This window comes from Ricinus communis, chromosome 3 (genome assembly GCF_019578655.1).
Source record: "Ricinus communis isolate WT05 ecotype wild-type chromosome 3, ASM1957865v1, whole genome shotgun sequence".
NCBI classification, from domain to species: domain Eukaryota; kingdom Viridiplantae; phylum Streptophyta; class Magnoliopsida; order Malpighiales; family Euphorbiaceae; genus Ricinus; species Ricinus communis.
The window spans coordinates 16,907,394-16,924,412 of NC_063258.1; the positions used below are offsets into that span (position 1 = coordinate 16,907,394).

At 37.3% G+C, this 17,019-nt stretch overlaps 1 non-coding gene across 1 annotated transcript; it reads right to left on the reverse strand.

The window, feature by feature from the left end:
* Positions 1–7,570: 7,570 nt before the first annotated feature.
* Positions 7,571–7,677, reverse strand: LOC112534143. Its single transcript, XR_003078452.2, has one exon. It is a non-coding gene; the product is annotated as a small nucleolar RNA R71 (small nucleolar RNA).
* Between the last annotated feature and the right edge of the window lie 9,342 nt (positions 7,678–17,019).

A 17,019-nucleotide genomic window follows, 5' to 3' on the forward strand; every position in this document is an offset into this window, starting at 1 on the left:
TTAATATAACAAAGAACAATTGCACATATAATTGCACGTAGTCATGATGCTCTAGGGGCTCTTCCAATTTGAAAGCTGAAGTTTCACTAATTGGAGGGATCGACGGTTGGGCCATTTCTTCAGGAACGTCAATGGTTTTCTCCAATCCTTGGCTTGGTTCACTTGCTAGAAGAAACTTGAGCTCCTCTAAGACTTATTCATTGGATAACTCGTGCTCATCTTACATTATCGAAGGGACTTGTGGAAAATCTGCCAAAAATTCCTCTAACTGCAACTCAGCATCATCAACTGTACGTTCCTGTTGGTAGTCTTTCAGAGGGATCATGTTTGCCTCTTCCTTCTCTGGTTCCATCTCCATGTTTAAGAAATTGTCCTGCACAAAAGCATCATCGTCAAACATAGTAGAAAAATAGAAATAAATATTAAAAAAATAATAATAAAAAAAGGCTAAATTAACAAATAGCAAATTTCACTCTAGTTTTCAAACATTCCCCGGCAACGGCGCCAAAAACTTGATGCGTGCCATCTATGCAGCTACAATCTAAGGCAGTGTACTTATCGATGTAGTCTAGCACTAATGGCGAGTATCAAGGTCGTATTCCTCAGGAAAGTGAAAGCCTAGAGTTATACTTCTTTGTTCTTTGTTATATTAACCTAAAATGAGTGATGAATAATTTCTAAACTAACTAATAGCTACAAGCTAAGTTCTAAGGGAGATGGAGGAGTAATTGATAAATAAAATAACCAAGACAGGAAAACAAACCCAAAGGGAACCTAAACTAGTTGGCAATCAAACAAAAGATAAAGGATTGGTGAGTCTAATTATGCTACCCGTGGACGAATTCTTAACCGAATTCGGTTTCTCTCTCTCGATAATCGAATTCCTAAATCTAATAACCTAAAGTTGGAATCTCTTCCTAACAATTGATTCTTAAATTAGCATTAAGCTTTAATTCGCCTCTATTAAGCTTTGTTAATTCTTAATCCAGCTAGTTAATTATCCTTATCTCTAAGCGATTATTAACCAGTTCTTGCTATTCAAAATTCCAATTGCCAAATGGACTTCTCAATCACACAAATCAATCTACGCAAGAAGAATACAAAACTAACCCAAACAATCCAATAATATGATACTAAGCCAATATAGTAAAGAAATCCCAAAGGATTTAATCAATCTATCTAATCATGTTCATTATCAAAATACACAAGAATTCAATTACAACAATGAGTAAAGGTAGAGAAAACCCGATTACACCCTTGGATGAGAGTAAACAGCCCCAAATCCTCTTACTCGAATTGAATCGATTCTTGTTCTTCTTGCTCGATTTGAAAACCAATCAATGAACCTCGCCCAATCTTCGATCTTTAAAGGGAATCCGATTGAAACCTTGATCCAAGTCTCCTTTTCCCTTGGTTTTAGCTCAGAAAACCCTTAGGGAGAGAAAAGTTAGGGTTTGGGACGTTCACCTCTGCTCTCCTTCTCTTTCTTTCCTCTCTTCATTCTTTTAATTAATTGCCCCTGTCGCCAGCCAATACGGCCATGTTCCTGGCCGTGTTGGGAACACGGTTTGGTGTTCCTGGCCGTGTTACTCTTTGTGGTCGTGCTCCCTAAGAACTTATTTTTCTTTTATGTTTGATGACACCCAACACGGCCGTGTTGGTGCCCGTGTTGGGAACACGGCCAGTGTTGAAACCATCACGGCCATGTTCCGCTTCCTCATGCTCGTACTTAGCTTGTTTCGGCAGCTTCGGCGTCCAATTATGCTCAAATTCTTCCCTTTATCATCCTTTGACTTCTTTTGGACCTAATGCCCACAAACAAACACATAGGGTGAGTGTTGGGACCAATTCACTTCAAATGTCCATAAAATAAATCTTAAAAACCCCATTTAGATGTGTGTATTTTACGCACATCAGTGTACATGCTTTCAAATTACTTTTCTGTATTTGTTCTTTACTTTATGTTGCTTATTAGCATGAGTAGCTAGAATTGTTGAACCCATTGGGGTTCCTATGTTGTTGGATTGCTTTTAATGTTTATGAGACTTTGATTATCAATGCTTGTTTCTTCTTACTATCATTATTAATGAGAAATCACATTATTTGTAAGATGTTGTGAGTTGTGGTGTTTAGATTGCTTTATGTAATTGAGAAGTTCATTTGGCAATTGGAAATTTTTAATAGCAAGAACTGGTTAATAATCACTTAGAGATAAGGGTAATTGACTAGCCAGATTAAGAATTAAATAGAGGTGGATTAAAGCTTAATGCTAATTTACTAATCGATTGTTAGGAAGAGATTCCAACTTTAGGTTCTTAGGTTTGGGAATTTGGTTATCTCAAAAGGGAGACCAAATTTAGTTAAGAATTCATCCACGGGTAATCGCAATTGATAATCAATATAATCTCTACCTTCACTAAAATCCAACTAGCTTAGGTCCCTTTGAGTTTGCTTTTTCCTTTGATTATTTCACGAAATCCTTTCAGACTATTTGGCACTTAGTTAATCACTTGCTTACATTTAATCATAGAATAGTAACTTCATCGATCTTTTTAGGGTTAGATATCATAAGACGCTATAGTAGTTTTAGGATCACCCTTTTTGAGAATACGACCTTAATACTCGCCATTAGTGCTAGTCTACATCGATAGGTTCACAGCCTTAGATTGTAACTACATAATTAGTCTATCAATTCTCTTCATTAAAATTTAGCTTTCAATTGCATGCTCGATCATCTTAAGTTAATAAGTTTCACCACCTTTTGATCGATTAGACAATAGGAATAGCATAGTAGCAGTAATTTCTTATTTTCCATGGGATACAATATTGATACTTGCCATAGCTAGAATACATTTGATAGGTGCACTTGCCTATAGATTGATAGTCAGGTTTAGCACGCATCAATGATATCAATACTCGATCAACTAATTTTCTTTCTTCGTATTTGTCCAAGTAGTGGATCGGTGCCTATGATTGCCGCTTCCATGCGCTTTCACTCAATACTCGTGTTTATGCTCCCAAAATAAAACCAACCAAATACTTGATTTAGTTTAACTCAAAATATTCATTAACCTTGAATAATATGGCTACACTTAGTTTGTATAGTGAAAGAAATAAATCTAATTCCTAAATAGAACAAAGGAAATAAACTAATTAGAAATTGTCTAAAAGATATGCTAAATAAGAATTTCCTAAATAATAGAATAAGAAATAGCCAATCTTTACTAAATAAGAATTGACTAAACAGTCAAGCAAAATTTCCTAAATAATGAAGTGTGTGGCGCTTCCTTATTCCCTAATGAAGGACATACTAATTTGGCAAAAGAGGAAGCCAAAATGTGCCTCCCATGCTTCCTATATGAAGAAGCATGCCCTTATAGCTCAATAGGAAGCTAAAGTGGTGTTTCCCTTATTTCCTCTTCAAGTACAATGCTCTCCTCATTGTGCACACATAATCGGCCCATACTTGGTTTCTACAAGCCCATCATATTAAATTAAATGCACAAGGCTAGGAGCGTTAATTAAATTTGACTCTCCATGGGTTAATATTTTCTTGGCCCAGATCTCTTGAATGAGTCTATTAACAGCTTCTTTTATGCATTCGGCATTAGATCTTGTAATTGGCCCACATTAAATGTGTAAAAGATCCCTTTAGCTTGGTGTAGGCTTCTATCCTATGCTTGTGCTTTGATCGTGAGTTGAGTCTTGAAGCTTGGTGCTTTATTATTAATATGACATCTAGTATGAAAAGAATTATCACATTATACCTCATCTACTTTGGCATGCACACTCAAGGCTTTTCGTGCCACCAACATCTCTCCACTTATGGGCATCTCAATGTCACTTGAATCCTCAATTGGCGGTATGTCATCATCTTTTTTACTCTCAGTCTCCACTCCATCATTATTCATAAAAATAAAAGCTCTTTTATTAGGACATTTAGAACCAATATGTCCTATCATCAAGCACTGAAAACATTTGATATCCCTTGTTCTTGAGTTAGGTGTTCCGGTCTTAGTTGGAGCTTTACCATTGGACTCCCTTGAGTCATTTGGCTTCTCATATCTAAGCCTCTCCTTGACTTCTTCCTTTGAATTGGGTTTCTATGTGGATGTAGAAGCTGACCTGAATATGTTGGAGTTGCTTCGATTCTTAAGTTGCCTCTCCATTTTAGTGGCCATGCACACCATATCCTCAAGTTCACCATAATGGTGCAATTCAATCACATTAGCAATATGTCGGTTTAAGCCATGACAAAATTGAGCCAAAGTATCCTCTCTATCCTCTTCCACATTAGCCCTTGTTATGGCTATTTCCATCTCTTTGTGGTAGTCCTCCATACTATTAGATCCCTGCACAAGACTTTATAATTTTTTACGGAATGAGGGCTTCAAAATATAAAAACTGCTCGGTACTTGAGGCAAGTTAGCATATTATTTTAGTGTAATAACTTGTGGGAAATCTATCGGTTCTTTCAAGGACTTTGCGAACCTATTAACACTCATGCTAGTGAATATAGACTTATCGCTCACATTCTTTCATTCTTTTGTGTTCTTTATTTGCCTTTGTGTCTAAATGAATTTGATTTGATCCTTAAGCTTAGCTGTATAGAAGACAATAAAGAACTTGTGATTTCTTTCCTTATTAGATATGAAATCTTACCTATTTTCTCATTATGTTCATTTGTTTTATTCCTCTTTTTCTAATCTCTATGTAATATAATGGTTTTATTTTATTTAGGGAGCATAAGTATGAGTGTTGAGCGACAGTGGGTGGAAGCAGCAATCATAGGCAACGATCCAATGCTTGGATAAACGCAAAGAAAGAAAATTAGTTGATTGTATATTGAACAATAAAAATGGGAACAATATGAATCGAGGCACACTAAATATTCCGATGCAATATTTGCACCATTAGAATCTCCATCATTCCTTATTCCTCTAGGCATGATGACTTCTGATGACACAAGGATTGGAGTAAAGAATCATCTGAACTCAATTGACGAGCTTGACCGATAGCATTGTGCTTAGGTTGATGATCAAGTAGGACGAGATGTAAATCCATGCTCGTAAAGGAGAAATCATGAAAGAGATAACTTAAATAAAGTCCTAATTATATCAAAATACATCTGTGGCTGCCCAAAATAAGCCATAAAACTCTAGTTTACATAAGTTAGACAAATGGGCCTCAAGACATCAGCCAAGTTAGACCCAAAGTTTTTATATGCTCAAATTCAGTTTCTTTAGTCTTTTTAAGCTTAATTAGAGTCATTCATGCCTAATAAACTCAATTAGATTAATGAGCCTTGAACTTAAATTCAATTCTTCAAGGCTTGATGTGTCCTTAGCCCAAATGTCTTGGATAAGCTCATTGACTTGCAATTTAATCGAACTATGACTCCTAGTTAAATTAGGATTCCTAGTTGAATTAGGATTCTTTTTATTGCTTGAACTCCTAATATCATCAGGAGTCCTTGCAGGATTAGGATTCCTAGTTGAGTCATGACTCCTTGTTGTGCTAGTTTGGTTCGTATCAATCATTCTCCGAATGATCGTGGAGGAATCTTTTAGAGGGAAAGAGGGAACACTGAAAATCACGGCACGCCCAAGTATTATAATTCAGGATTTGCACCATTAGAATCTTCATCCTTCCTTATTCCTCTAGGCACAAGGACTACTGATGATGCAAGGAATCATGGGAACGCAATTAATAAGCTTGCCCGATGGTATTTGGGCTTAGCTTGATGATCAAGCAGGAGAGACGTAAGTCCAAGTGCATAAAGGAGAAATTATGATGTTTTCAATTAATCTAAGCGTAATACAAGCCATAATTCAAGCACTTTGATGTTTGAGATACATATAATGAAGTAGGAGTGTTTTTAGGTAGGCCCACCCAAATTTACTCTTATTTTTTATTAAGCTGGCTCATAAAATTTAAGACGACGAAAGTTGTTGCCCAATCAACTCCTTTCTTGTGCTTGATTTCACTTTAGTTATTAATCTTTACTTATTTATTTATTTGTTCATATTTAGCTTATAGTCTCTTCTTCTTATGGAATGAGGGCTTTTGCACTATAAAAACCGCATGCAATCGAATACTTGAGGCTAATTAGCATATTATTTTAGTTTTCTACCTTGCAGGAAATCAAGTTATGGGTTCTTTCAAGAAATTTGTGGACTTATCAACACTCATCCTAGCAAGCATAGACTTATCCCTTACGTCCTTTCTTGACTCTTCTTGCTTTCATTATTAATGAGAACTCACTTTATTCATGAGATGTTGTGAATTGTGGTATTTAGATTGCTTTATGTAATTAAGAAATTCATTTAGTAATTGGAAATTTGAATTGCAAGAACTGGTTAATAATCACTTAGAGATAAGGGTAATTTACTAGCCGAATTAAGAATTAACAAAGCTTAATAGAGGCGGTTAAACCTTAATGCTAATCGAATAATCGATCATTAGGAAGACATTCCAACTTTAGGTTATTAGGTTTAGGAATTCGGTTATCTCGAGAGGGAGACCAAATTCAGTTAAGACTTCGTCCGTGGGTAATTGCAATTGATAATCAATTTAATCTCTATCTTTACTAAAATCCAATTAACTTAGGTCCCCTAGGGTTTACTTTTTCTTTCGAGAGTTTTCCTAAATCCTTTCAAATCATTTGACATTTAATTAAGTGTTTATTCATATTTAATCATAGCATAAAACTTCATTGATTTGTTTAGGTTAGATAACATAAGACACTATAGTAGGTCTAGGATCATCCTTTCCGAGAATACGGCCTTGATACTCACCATTTGTGCTAGTCTGCATCGATAGGTTCACTGCCTTAGATTGTAGCTACAAAAAAAGCTTATCAAGTTTTTGGCGCCGTTGCTGGGGACACCCTTTGTGTGAACTAGAGCGAACTTGTGTTACTATTAATTTAGCCATATTTATTTTTTTGTCTTTATCTTGCTTTATTTTATTCTTTCATTGTTTTAACTACTTTTGTTCTGCGGTCGCTACATTCCATTTGTAGGTAGTTTATGACCAGGAGCTCAAACTCTGATCTTATAAAGCCTTTGTCTGATCCAGAATGATCCCTCAGACTTTTAAGGAAGCATTTGCAATTAAAAGAGGAGGAGATTGAGGTTGAGGTACCTGTTGATAAACCATAAAGGATGGAGAATCACACTAGAAATGCCGCGGCGGACGCTAATAGAACGATGTACGAGTTTGCTGGACCATCATTGGATTGGACACAAATGAGTATACTCAGACCGGTGGTGGCAGCTAAAAATTTCAAGATAAAGCCAAATGTGATCTAGATGGTACAACAAACTGTACAGTTTCGAGGGCTGCCAAGCGAGGATCCTAATGCCCATATAGCCAATTTTTTAGAGATATGCGACACTTTCAAGATAAATGGAACTACCGATGATGCCATCCGGCTGAGATTATTTCCATTTTCTTTAAGGATAGAGCAAAGAGATGGCTGCAGTCCTTTCCACAGCACAATATTACAACTTGGAAATCTTTGGCTGAAAATTTTCTTTACAAGTATTTTCCTCCAGCTAAAACTGCTAAATTGAGAAATGACATTTCTTCTTTTGTGCAGATGGACGACAAGAGCATGTATGATGCCTGGGAGAGGTATAAGGACTTGTTGAGATGTTTTCCACACCACGATATACCAATATGGATGTAGGTTCAGACTTTTTACAACGGCTTGAACCTTGCTACGAGGCAAATGGTGGACGCTGCAGCAAGTGGAGCTTTGAGCAGCAAGACGCCGGAGCAGGCGCAAAACCTGATAGAGAAGATGGCTATGAGCAACTACCAGTGGCAATCCTCTAGGAGTCGGTCGGCCAAACAAAGAACGGTCAACCAGTTAGATTCCACAGCAGCCTTAGCAGCTCAAGTGGAGCTTCTCACTAAGAAGTTAGACCAGCTTCAGATGCCAGTTCATACAGCCCAAATAAGCTGTGAATTTTGTGGTGGCCCACACTATAGTGCAAACTGTAATGCGGGAGGTATGTTTGCTTCTAGTAATAATTCTTCCTCTATTGTTTCTGCTGACCTGGAACAGGTAGACTCGATGAGTAATGCCCTTAAACAACAAAACAACCCATACACCAGCACATACAACCCCGGCTGGAGTAACTATCCAAATTTAAGGTGAAGAAATAACAACTCCCAGGGTCCACCAGGCTTTCAGAGACTGCATCAGCAGCCACCACAACAGCAGTAGCAGGCTATACCATCACAGCCCCCTCCACGAATCGAAAAGAAATCTAACTTGAAGGAGCTAATGATGAAGTTTGTCACGTCGACAGAGACGAGATTCCAACAGACAGATAATGCCCTTAGAAATCAGCAGGCATCCATCAAGAATTTAGAGAGTCAAATCGGGCAGATTTCTAAGATGATGTCTGAAAGGCCACAAGGATCGCTCCCTAGCATAATAAAGTCAAACCCAAGGAACATTGCAAGGCTGTCACCTTGCGATCAGGTAAGCAATTATCTACCTCTCTAGCTTTAGCTGATGATGAGGATGTTTGTATGCAGGAGAAGCAAGCTAGGCAAGAGCCAGAGCCTAAGACAATGGGAGGAGAAAAGGTGGAGACAGGCAGAGGAGCCTTGTGAGAGAGTACCAGCCACCAGTCCCCTACCCTGCTCGACTTAAGCAGGAGAAGGTTGATAAGCAGTTTGGTAAGTTTCTTGACTTGTTTAAACAACTGCGGATTAACCTGCCTTTTGTTGAAGCTATTTTGCAGATGCCGAAGTGTGCAAAGTTCTTAAAGGAAATTTTGAGCAACAAAAGGAAGTTGGAGGATTTGAGACTCGTGACTCTGAACGAGTGTTCGGCTATTCTTCAGAATAAGCTGCCACTCAAAAGAAGAGCTCTAGGGAGTTTTACTATTCCTAGTGTCATTGGCAATTTGCCTATTAGTGGTGCATTAGCTGATTTAGGAGCTAGTATAAATTTAATGCCCACTAGGATGAGCATTCAATTAGCTGATAGAATTGTAAAAATTCCTAGGGGTATTGTTGAAGATGTGCTTGTTAAGGTAGACAAGTTTATTTTTCCTATAGATTTTCTAGTTATGGATATGAGAGGTGAGAGTATTGTAACTTTAATCCTAGGTAGACCCTTTCTTGCAACATCTAAGGCTGTAATAGATGTTTGTGATGGAAAGCTTAAACTTAGGGTAGACGAAGAGAGCATTACCTTCGACCTAGCTACTACTATGAGACACTCTTTAGACCATGATGATGTTGTATTTTCTATTGATATTGTGGATGATTTGGTTGAGTCTCATTTACAAGAAATGTTACTTGATGATCCTTTGCAGGTAGCCTTGCAAGCAGAGGAGGAGGAGTTGTCCAATGAGCAAGTGTTGGAGCAGCTCGCTAGTTTATTGGCTACTGAGCTTAGCTGTTCTACTGATCCTTTTCTTTCTCTTGACAGGCCAGAAGTGCGGAAAGTAAAGTCTTCTTTTAAGGACCCTCCGACCTTAGAATTGAAGGAGTTGCCTAAGCACTTAAGCTATGGATTCTTGGATGAGGAAGAAAAGTTACCGGTGATTATTGCAACAAATTTAACACGTGAGGAGAGAGCAAAAACTCTAAATGCGCTCAAGAGGTATAAGAAGGCCTTCGCCTACAAGATTGCTGATATTCCTGGGATCAACCCAAGTTTTTGTTCTCACAAGATTCTTATCGAGGATAGCTATAGAGCAGTAGTTCAGCCACAAAGGCGGCTTAATCCGAATATGAACGAAGTAGTGAAAAGGAGGTAATTAAGCTCCTAGATGCAGGATTAATTTACCCTATTTCTGACAGTTCTTGGGTAAGCCCTGTGTAAGTTGCACCGAAGAAAGGAGGCATGACAATAATTCGAAATGAGCAGGATGAGTTGATACCTACATGGACAGTAACAGGATTCTGAGTGTGCATCGATTATAGAAGGCTTAATGATGCAACTCGGAAGGATAACTTCCCTCTTCCTTTCATTGATAAGATGTTAGAAAGATTGGTAGGACACATGTTTTACTGTTTCCTTGATGGTTTTTCAGGATATTTTTAAATCCCAATTGCACCTGAAGACCAAGAGAAGACAACTTTCACCTGCCCCTACGGGACATTCGCTTATAGATGGATGCCTTTTGGCCTTTGCAATGTGTCGGCTATGTTTCAGTGGTGTATGATAGCCATTTTGATGATATGATTGAGGAGTCGATGAAGGTATTTATGGATGACTTCTTTGTTTTTTGGTAACTCATTATCTCACTGTTTGGCAAATCTAAAATGCATGTTAGCTAGGTGCAGCTAACTTGGTGCTAAATTGGGAAAAGTGTCATTTTGTGGTGAGAGAGGGATCATTCTAGGGCATAAGATTTCACATACGGGGATGGAAGTCGATAGAGCTAAAATAGAAACAATATATAAGCTACCACCCCCTAGTTCTGTTAGGGCTGTTAGGAGTTTCTTAGGCCATGCTGGATTTTATAGAAGATTTATTAGAAATTTCTCTCAAATTGCTAGGCCTCTTACTAAATTACTAGTTAAGGATATACCTTTCATTTTTTATGATGAATGTGTATCTTCTTTTGAGTTATTAAAGAAACTTTTGACCGCAACCCCTATCATGGCTTCGCCTGATTGGGGGCTACCCTTTGAACTAATGTGCGATGCTAGTGATAATGCAATTGGAGCTGTGCTTGGACAGAGGTTTGATAAAAAGTTCTGACCCATTCACTATGCTAGCAAGACGTTAACAGGAACCCAAGAACATTACACTACTACAAAGAAGGAGTTATTGGCTATCGTTTATGCCTTCGACAAATTTTGATCATACCTCGTCTTATCAAAGACCATCATCTTCACTAATCATTCAGCTTTGAGGTATTTGTTTAATAAGCATGATGTCAAGCCAAGATTAATCAGATGGATTTTATTGTTGCAGGAGTTCGACATTGAAATTAGAGATAAGAAGGGCGTAGAAAATTTGGCAGTAAATCACCTATCCAGACTAGAGAATTCGAGCTTGGAAGCACTTGATGAGAGCACGATAGATGATCGATTTCCAAAGGAGCACTTGTATTCATTAAAGGTATATTCTGATTCTCCTTGGTTTTCTGATTATGCTAACTATCTTGCGGCTAGGGTCTTACCAAATGATATGACTTATCAGCAAAAGAAGAAATTCTTTGCCGATTTCAAATACTACATTTTGGGAAGACCCCTTCCTATATCGAGTGTGTGCAGACCAGGTCATCCGCCAATGTATTTATGGTGAAGAGAGTCTCCAGATCTTGAGGCATTGTCATGATGGACCTGCAAGAGCCATCAAGTGGCGAACCATACTGCTAGGAACGTGTTGGATGCAAGCTTTTATTGGCCAACTATCTTCCAGGATGCTAGAACCTTTGTTCAGGTTTGAAATTGCCCAAACAAGCTAAGTACGATCATGACGAAGCTGAATATGGCCGTGTTGGTTTCAACACTGGCCGTGTTCCCAACATGGCTGTGTTGGGTGTCATCAAACATAAAAGAAAAATAATTTCTTAGGGAGCACGGCCACAGAGAGTAACACGGCTAGGAACACCATACCGTGTTCCCAACACGGCTAGGAACACGGCCGTGTTGGCGGCGACAGGGGGAATTAATTAAAAGAACGAAGAGATGAAAAAAAGAGAATAGCGAGGGACAACGTCCCAAACCCTAATTTTTCTCTCTCTAGGGGTTCTCTAAGCTGAAACCAAGGAAAGAGGAGACTTGGATCAAGGTTTCAATTGGATTCCCTTTAAAGATCGAAGATTGGGCAAGGTTCATTGATTGGTTTTCAAATCGAGCAAGAGAAACAAGAATCAATTCATTTTGAGCAAGAGGAATTGGGGTTGTTTACTCTCATCCAAGGGTGTAATCGGGTTTTCTCTACCTTTACTCATTGCTGTAATTGAATTCTTGTGTATTTTGATAATGAACATGATTAGCTAGATTGATTAAATCCATTGGGATTTCTTTACTATGTTGGCTTAGTATTATATTGTCGGATTGTTTGGGTTAGTTTTGTATTCTTCTTGCTTTCAGTATTAATAAGATAATGCATTATTCATGAGACGTTGTGAATTGTGTGTTTAGATTGCTTTGTGTGATTGAGAAGTCCATTTGGCAATTGGAATTTTGAATAGCAAGAACTGGTTAATACTCACTTAGAGATAAGGATAATTAACTAGCCGGATTAAGAATTAACAAAGCTTAATAGAGGCAGATTAAAGCTTAATGCTAATTTAAGAATCAATCATTAGGAAGAGATTTCGACTTTAGGTTATTAGATTTAGGAATTTGGTTATCTCAATAGAGAAACAAAATTCGGTTAAGAATTCGTCCACGGGTAGCATAATTAGACTCACCAATCCTTTATCTTTTGTTTGATTGCCAACTAGTTTAGGTTCCCTTTGGGTTTGCTTTCTTGTCTTGGTTATTTTATTATTAATTACTCCTGCATCTCCCTTAGAACTTAGCTTGTAGCTATTAGTTAGTTTAAAAATTATTCATCACTCATTTTAGGTTAATATAACAAAGAACAAAGGAGTAACTCTAGGCTTTCACTTTCCTGAGGAATACGACCCTGATACTCGGCATTAGTACTAGACTGCATCGATAGGTACACTGCCTTAGATTGTAGCTAACATAAGTAGCACACATCAATTGGCTTACCTAAAAACACTCCGACCCAAATTACTTAATTATGTGCGTTCCAAACATAAAAACACTTGCATAAAAATTGATTTAATTTGTACTCCAGTTTGCATTGTCAACGAGCAAGTTGTTTGTTGTGAAATTCCATCTCATTGAGTTGACATTGCATGGCAATCTGCATATCTATTATTTGATCCCAAATAGGAGGATGGAAACTTGAGGAACCACCAATGGTACTTTGAATTGGATAAATGAGGAGAGGAACATCACCGGATGGTGGGTATCGGGGAAGTTCCTCTTGGGAAGCATTCTCCTCTTTGGTTTCTGCGTAGTTTTGCTCCTCAGCCGGTGGTGGTCCTTCAATTTCCATCCAACAAGAATGGGAACGGGGAGGAATCAAACGGAATGTAGCATCACTACTTCTCCTCTTACAAAAGCTTGCTTAGTAAAATAAGAACGCTCGACAAATGAACATAGTTATCAAGGTTAAGATTCAAAGCCTTTGCAACAATGGTAATCACATGTCCATGAGTTAAAGGTGCATCCTTACATGAAGCACAAGCTAACAATTGATTGAACACCCAATAAGTCTAGCACACTTTTTTCTTATTATGAATGCACCACATAAAAATAATTCTTGTGCAGAAACTCTATTTAATTCAGTTTTATGAAAGAGAACACATGCAAGGACTTTATGTAGCAACCAATATTTCAAATCCTTAGTAGACATAGTTTTACCCTTCCTAGAATCAAATGGGGTTTGTAAACCAGTTAAAAAAACATCCATAATCCATTCAACCTAAAAAATGATAGGGAATCACATAAACCATCCCTCTTAAAACCAAAGACACGATTCATAAAAGTGTAAGCAAGTTGATTTTTCTTCCCTTGCATGCGAAATTATAGAATTTGTGAATTTTTAGGATTAACATCCAATGTAGTATAAAATTCAGTAGTTAATTCCACATTGGTATCTTCATGCATAGAAACAAATCTCTTAAACCCACATTGAGTCAACAATTGATCAAAAGATTCAAGCATACCCACATCATTGAAAAGAGAGTTAGGAATGTACTTACAACCCAAGATTTTCCTAAAATTGATTGATGTGAATTTGGCACCCTCGTCATTTTTTAGGACTGGGAACTTGGCTTTGTAAACTTGGGAAAGATCTTCCTCTTGATGAGGTGTTTCTTTAACATGTGGCCTCCCAGAAGATGATGCTTTAGTCTTGCCCATGGTGAATGTCGTGCTTGCAAGAATTAGAATTGGAGAGATATGTAGAGAGGAAGAAATGAAAATGGAAAATGAAAAAAAGAGAATATGAAGAGTGGGGAGGGTTTTTGGTTACGAGTAATGTAGAGAGAAAATGAAAGAAAGCCTAAGTATGTAAGAAGTAAAAGAATAAGAAAAGATGGAAGATAGTGGAAAGTTATGGAAATTCGTTGGATATGAAGATATGTGAGATTGGGTAGTCAAAAGGGTGTATTTATAAATGTAATAGGGGTGTAAGAGATAGTGAAAAGGTGTGTCTAAATGTGAAAGAACATGACTATTCTTGGAAAAGAAACAACCTTTAAGTTATGAAATTATATTTTGGCAAGGAATAAATAGAATAAAACAAATTAATGAATAATAAAAAGGAAAAATATGTAACATATAAAACAAATAATTAAACTATGCTATTATAATGATAAATATAGGATAATGCAAGTATAGGTAATATTAATGTGAGTGAACGAGTCGTCAATATGTGATGACTCATCACCAAAGCCTTCTATGACGACTCGTCAACGTGTGACGACTTGTCATCTAATCTTTCTATTACGAGTCGTCAACTCGTGATGACTCATCACCGTTAGGTTCTATTACGAGTCGTCAACTCGTGACAACTCGTCACCTGACATTATGAAAATAATGCTAAGCCACTTAACCTAAATAGGCAAAAAAAACTAATCTAAAGCAAAAATAATATGATAAATAAGGGTTAAAAAATGTGAAGTAATGACTCTAAGTAAACAAAATGAAATAAAAGCAAAGAATGTAAAAATGTATATTAGAGTTAAGGAAATAAAAATGTGTTAATATTACCATGCTAAATTTAAAGGTCTATAGCTTGGCCTTACCTCAATTTGATTATAGTGTAGATAGAGGGATAGAGCAGCTCGTATCAATTGCATCACCGATCAAATAGGGCTTAAGACAATGTCCATTTACCTTAAAGATTTCCCCCTTTGCACTAGCAAGATCAACTGCATCATGAGGATAAACTTTGATAACTTTAAACGGACCCGACCATCGTGACCTTAACTTTCCCGGAAATAACTTGAGTCTTGAATTAAAAAGGAGAACAAGCTCACCCTCATGAAATTCCTTGTTAAATAAATGCATATCATGCCACAACTTAGTACGATCTTTATATAACTTTGCATTCTCATAAGTCTTCATTCTTAACTCATCCAATTCGTTAAGTTGAAGTAACCACTTCCTACCGGCCTTCTTTGAATCAAAATTCAAAGCCCTTGTTGCCCAATATGCCTTATGCTCTAATTCAACAGGGAGATGACATGACTTCCCGTAAATTAATTGATAGGGAGTAAGGCCAATTGGTGTTTTAAAGGTTGTCATATATGCCCATAAAGCGTAATCAAGCTTTAATGCCCAATCCTTCCATGAAGAAGACACCATTTTCTCTAAGATCCACTTAATCTCTCTATTACTGATCTCAACTTAACCCCTTGTTTGTGGGTGATAGGAAGTAGCAACCCCGTGTGTTACTCCATACTTCTTTAAGAGAGCCTCAATCATATGATTACAAAAATAGGAATCTCCATCACTAATTAATTCCCTAGGAGTACCAAACCTAGGAAAAATAATTTTCTTAAGCATCTTCTTGACCACTTTAGCATCATTAGTAATGGTTGGCAATGCTTCCACCCATTTTGAAACATAATCCACCATGACCAGAATATACTTGTAGCCTAAAGAGCTAGGAAATGGACCCATGAAATCTATACCTCAAACATTAAAGAGTTCGACTTTAAGGATTCTTTTTAAGGGCATCTCATGTTTCTTAGTAATGTTGCCCATTCTTTGACATCTATCACATGTAAGAATAAACTCTCTACCATTTTTAAATAAAGTTGGCCACCAAAAACCAAATTGTAGTACCTTAGATGCTGTTTTTGTTACACCAAAGTGTCCTCCAACATCCAAGGAATAACAATGTCTCAAAAGATCTTGAGCTTCATCTTGAGGAATGCATCTCTGAATTAAACCATTAGCACATCTCTTGTAAAGCATAAGCTCCTCCCAATAATAGAATTTAATATCATGCAAAAATTTCTTCCTTTGTCGATAATCTAACTCATAATGAAGAACACCACTCACAAGATAATTTGCAATATCTGCATACCATGGAAGTTCCTTTGACACCACACTTAGTAAATGTTCATCATGAAGCGTGTCATTAATTGGGACACCATCATCATTCCTCTTTATTCCGTCTTGACCAATCCTTGATAGGTGATCTGCAACAAGGTTCTCACTACCCTTCTTGTCCCTCACTTCCCAATCAAACTCTTGAAGCATCAAGATCCATCGTAAAAGTCTAGGTTTTACGTCCTTCTTGCTTAGAAGATACTTAAGAGCAGCATGATCTAAATAAAAATCACCTTTTGCCCCACAAGATATGCTTTAAACTTGTTAAATGCATAAACGATGGCAAGCAACTCCTTTTCTGTAGTGGTGTAGTTGATCTGAGCAACATCAAGTAATTTGCTAGCATAGTAAATCACATAAGGCTTACCTTCCTTTCTTTGACCCAAAACAGCCCCCACCACAAAGTTACTAACATCACACATTATTTCAAATGGTTGCTCCCAATTAGGTGGTTGCAAGACGGGTATGGAAACAAGAGCTTTTTTCAAAGTTTCAAATGCATGAAGGCACGCTTCATCAAACTCAAAAACAACATCTTTAGCAAGTAACTTACATAATGGCCTTGCTATCTTGGAGAAGTCTTTGATAAATCTTCGATAGAAACCTACATGTCCAAGGAAACTTCTTATATCTTTAACACTCTTCGAAGGTGGCAAATTTTCACTTACTTCTATCTTTGCCTTATCAACTTCAATGCCTCTCTTTGAAACTAAATGGCCAAGAACGATTCCCTCTTGTGTCATAAAGTAACATTTTTCCTAATTCAAGACCAATCCATGCTCAATACACTTGACAAGAACTTTAGATAGATTGTCTAGACAGTTGGAAAAATTAGTACCATAAACACTGAAGTCATCCATAAAAACCTCTACATAATTATCGAGT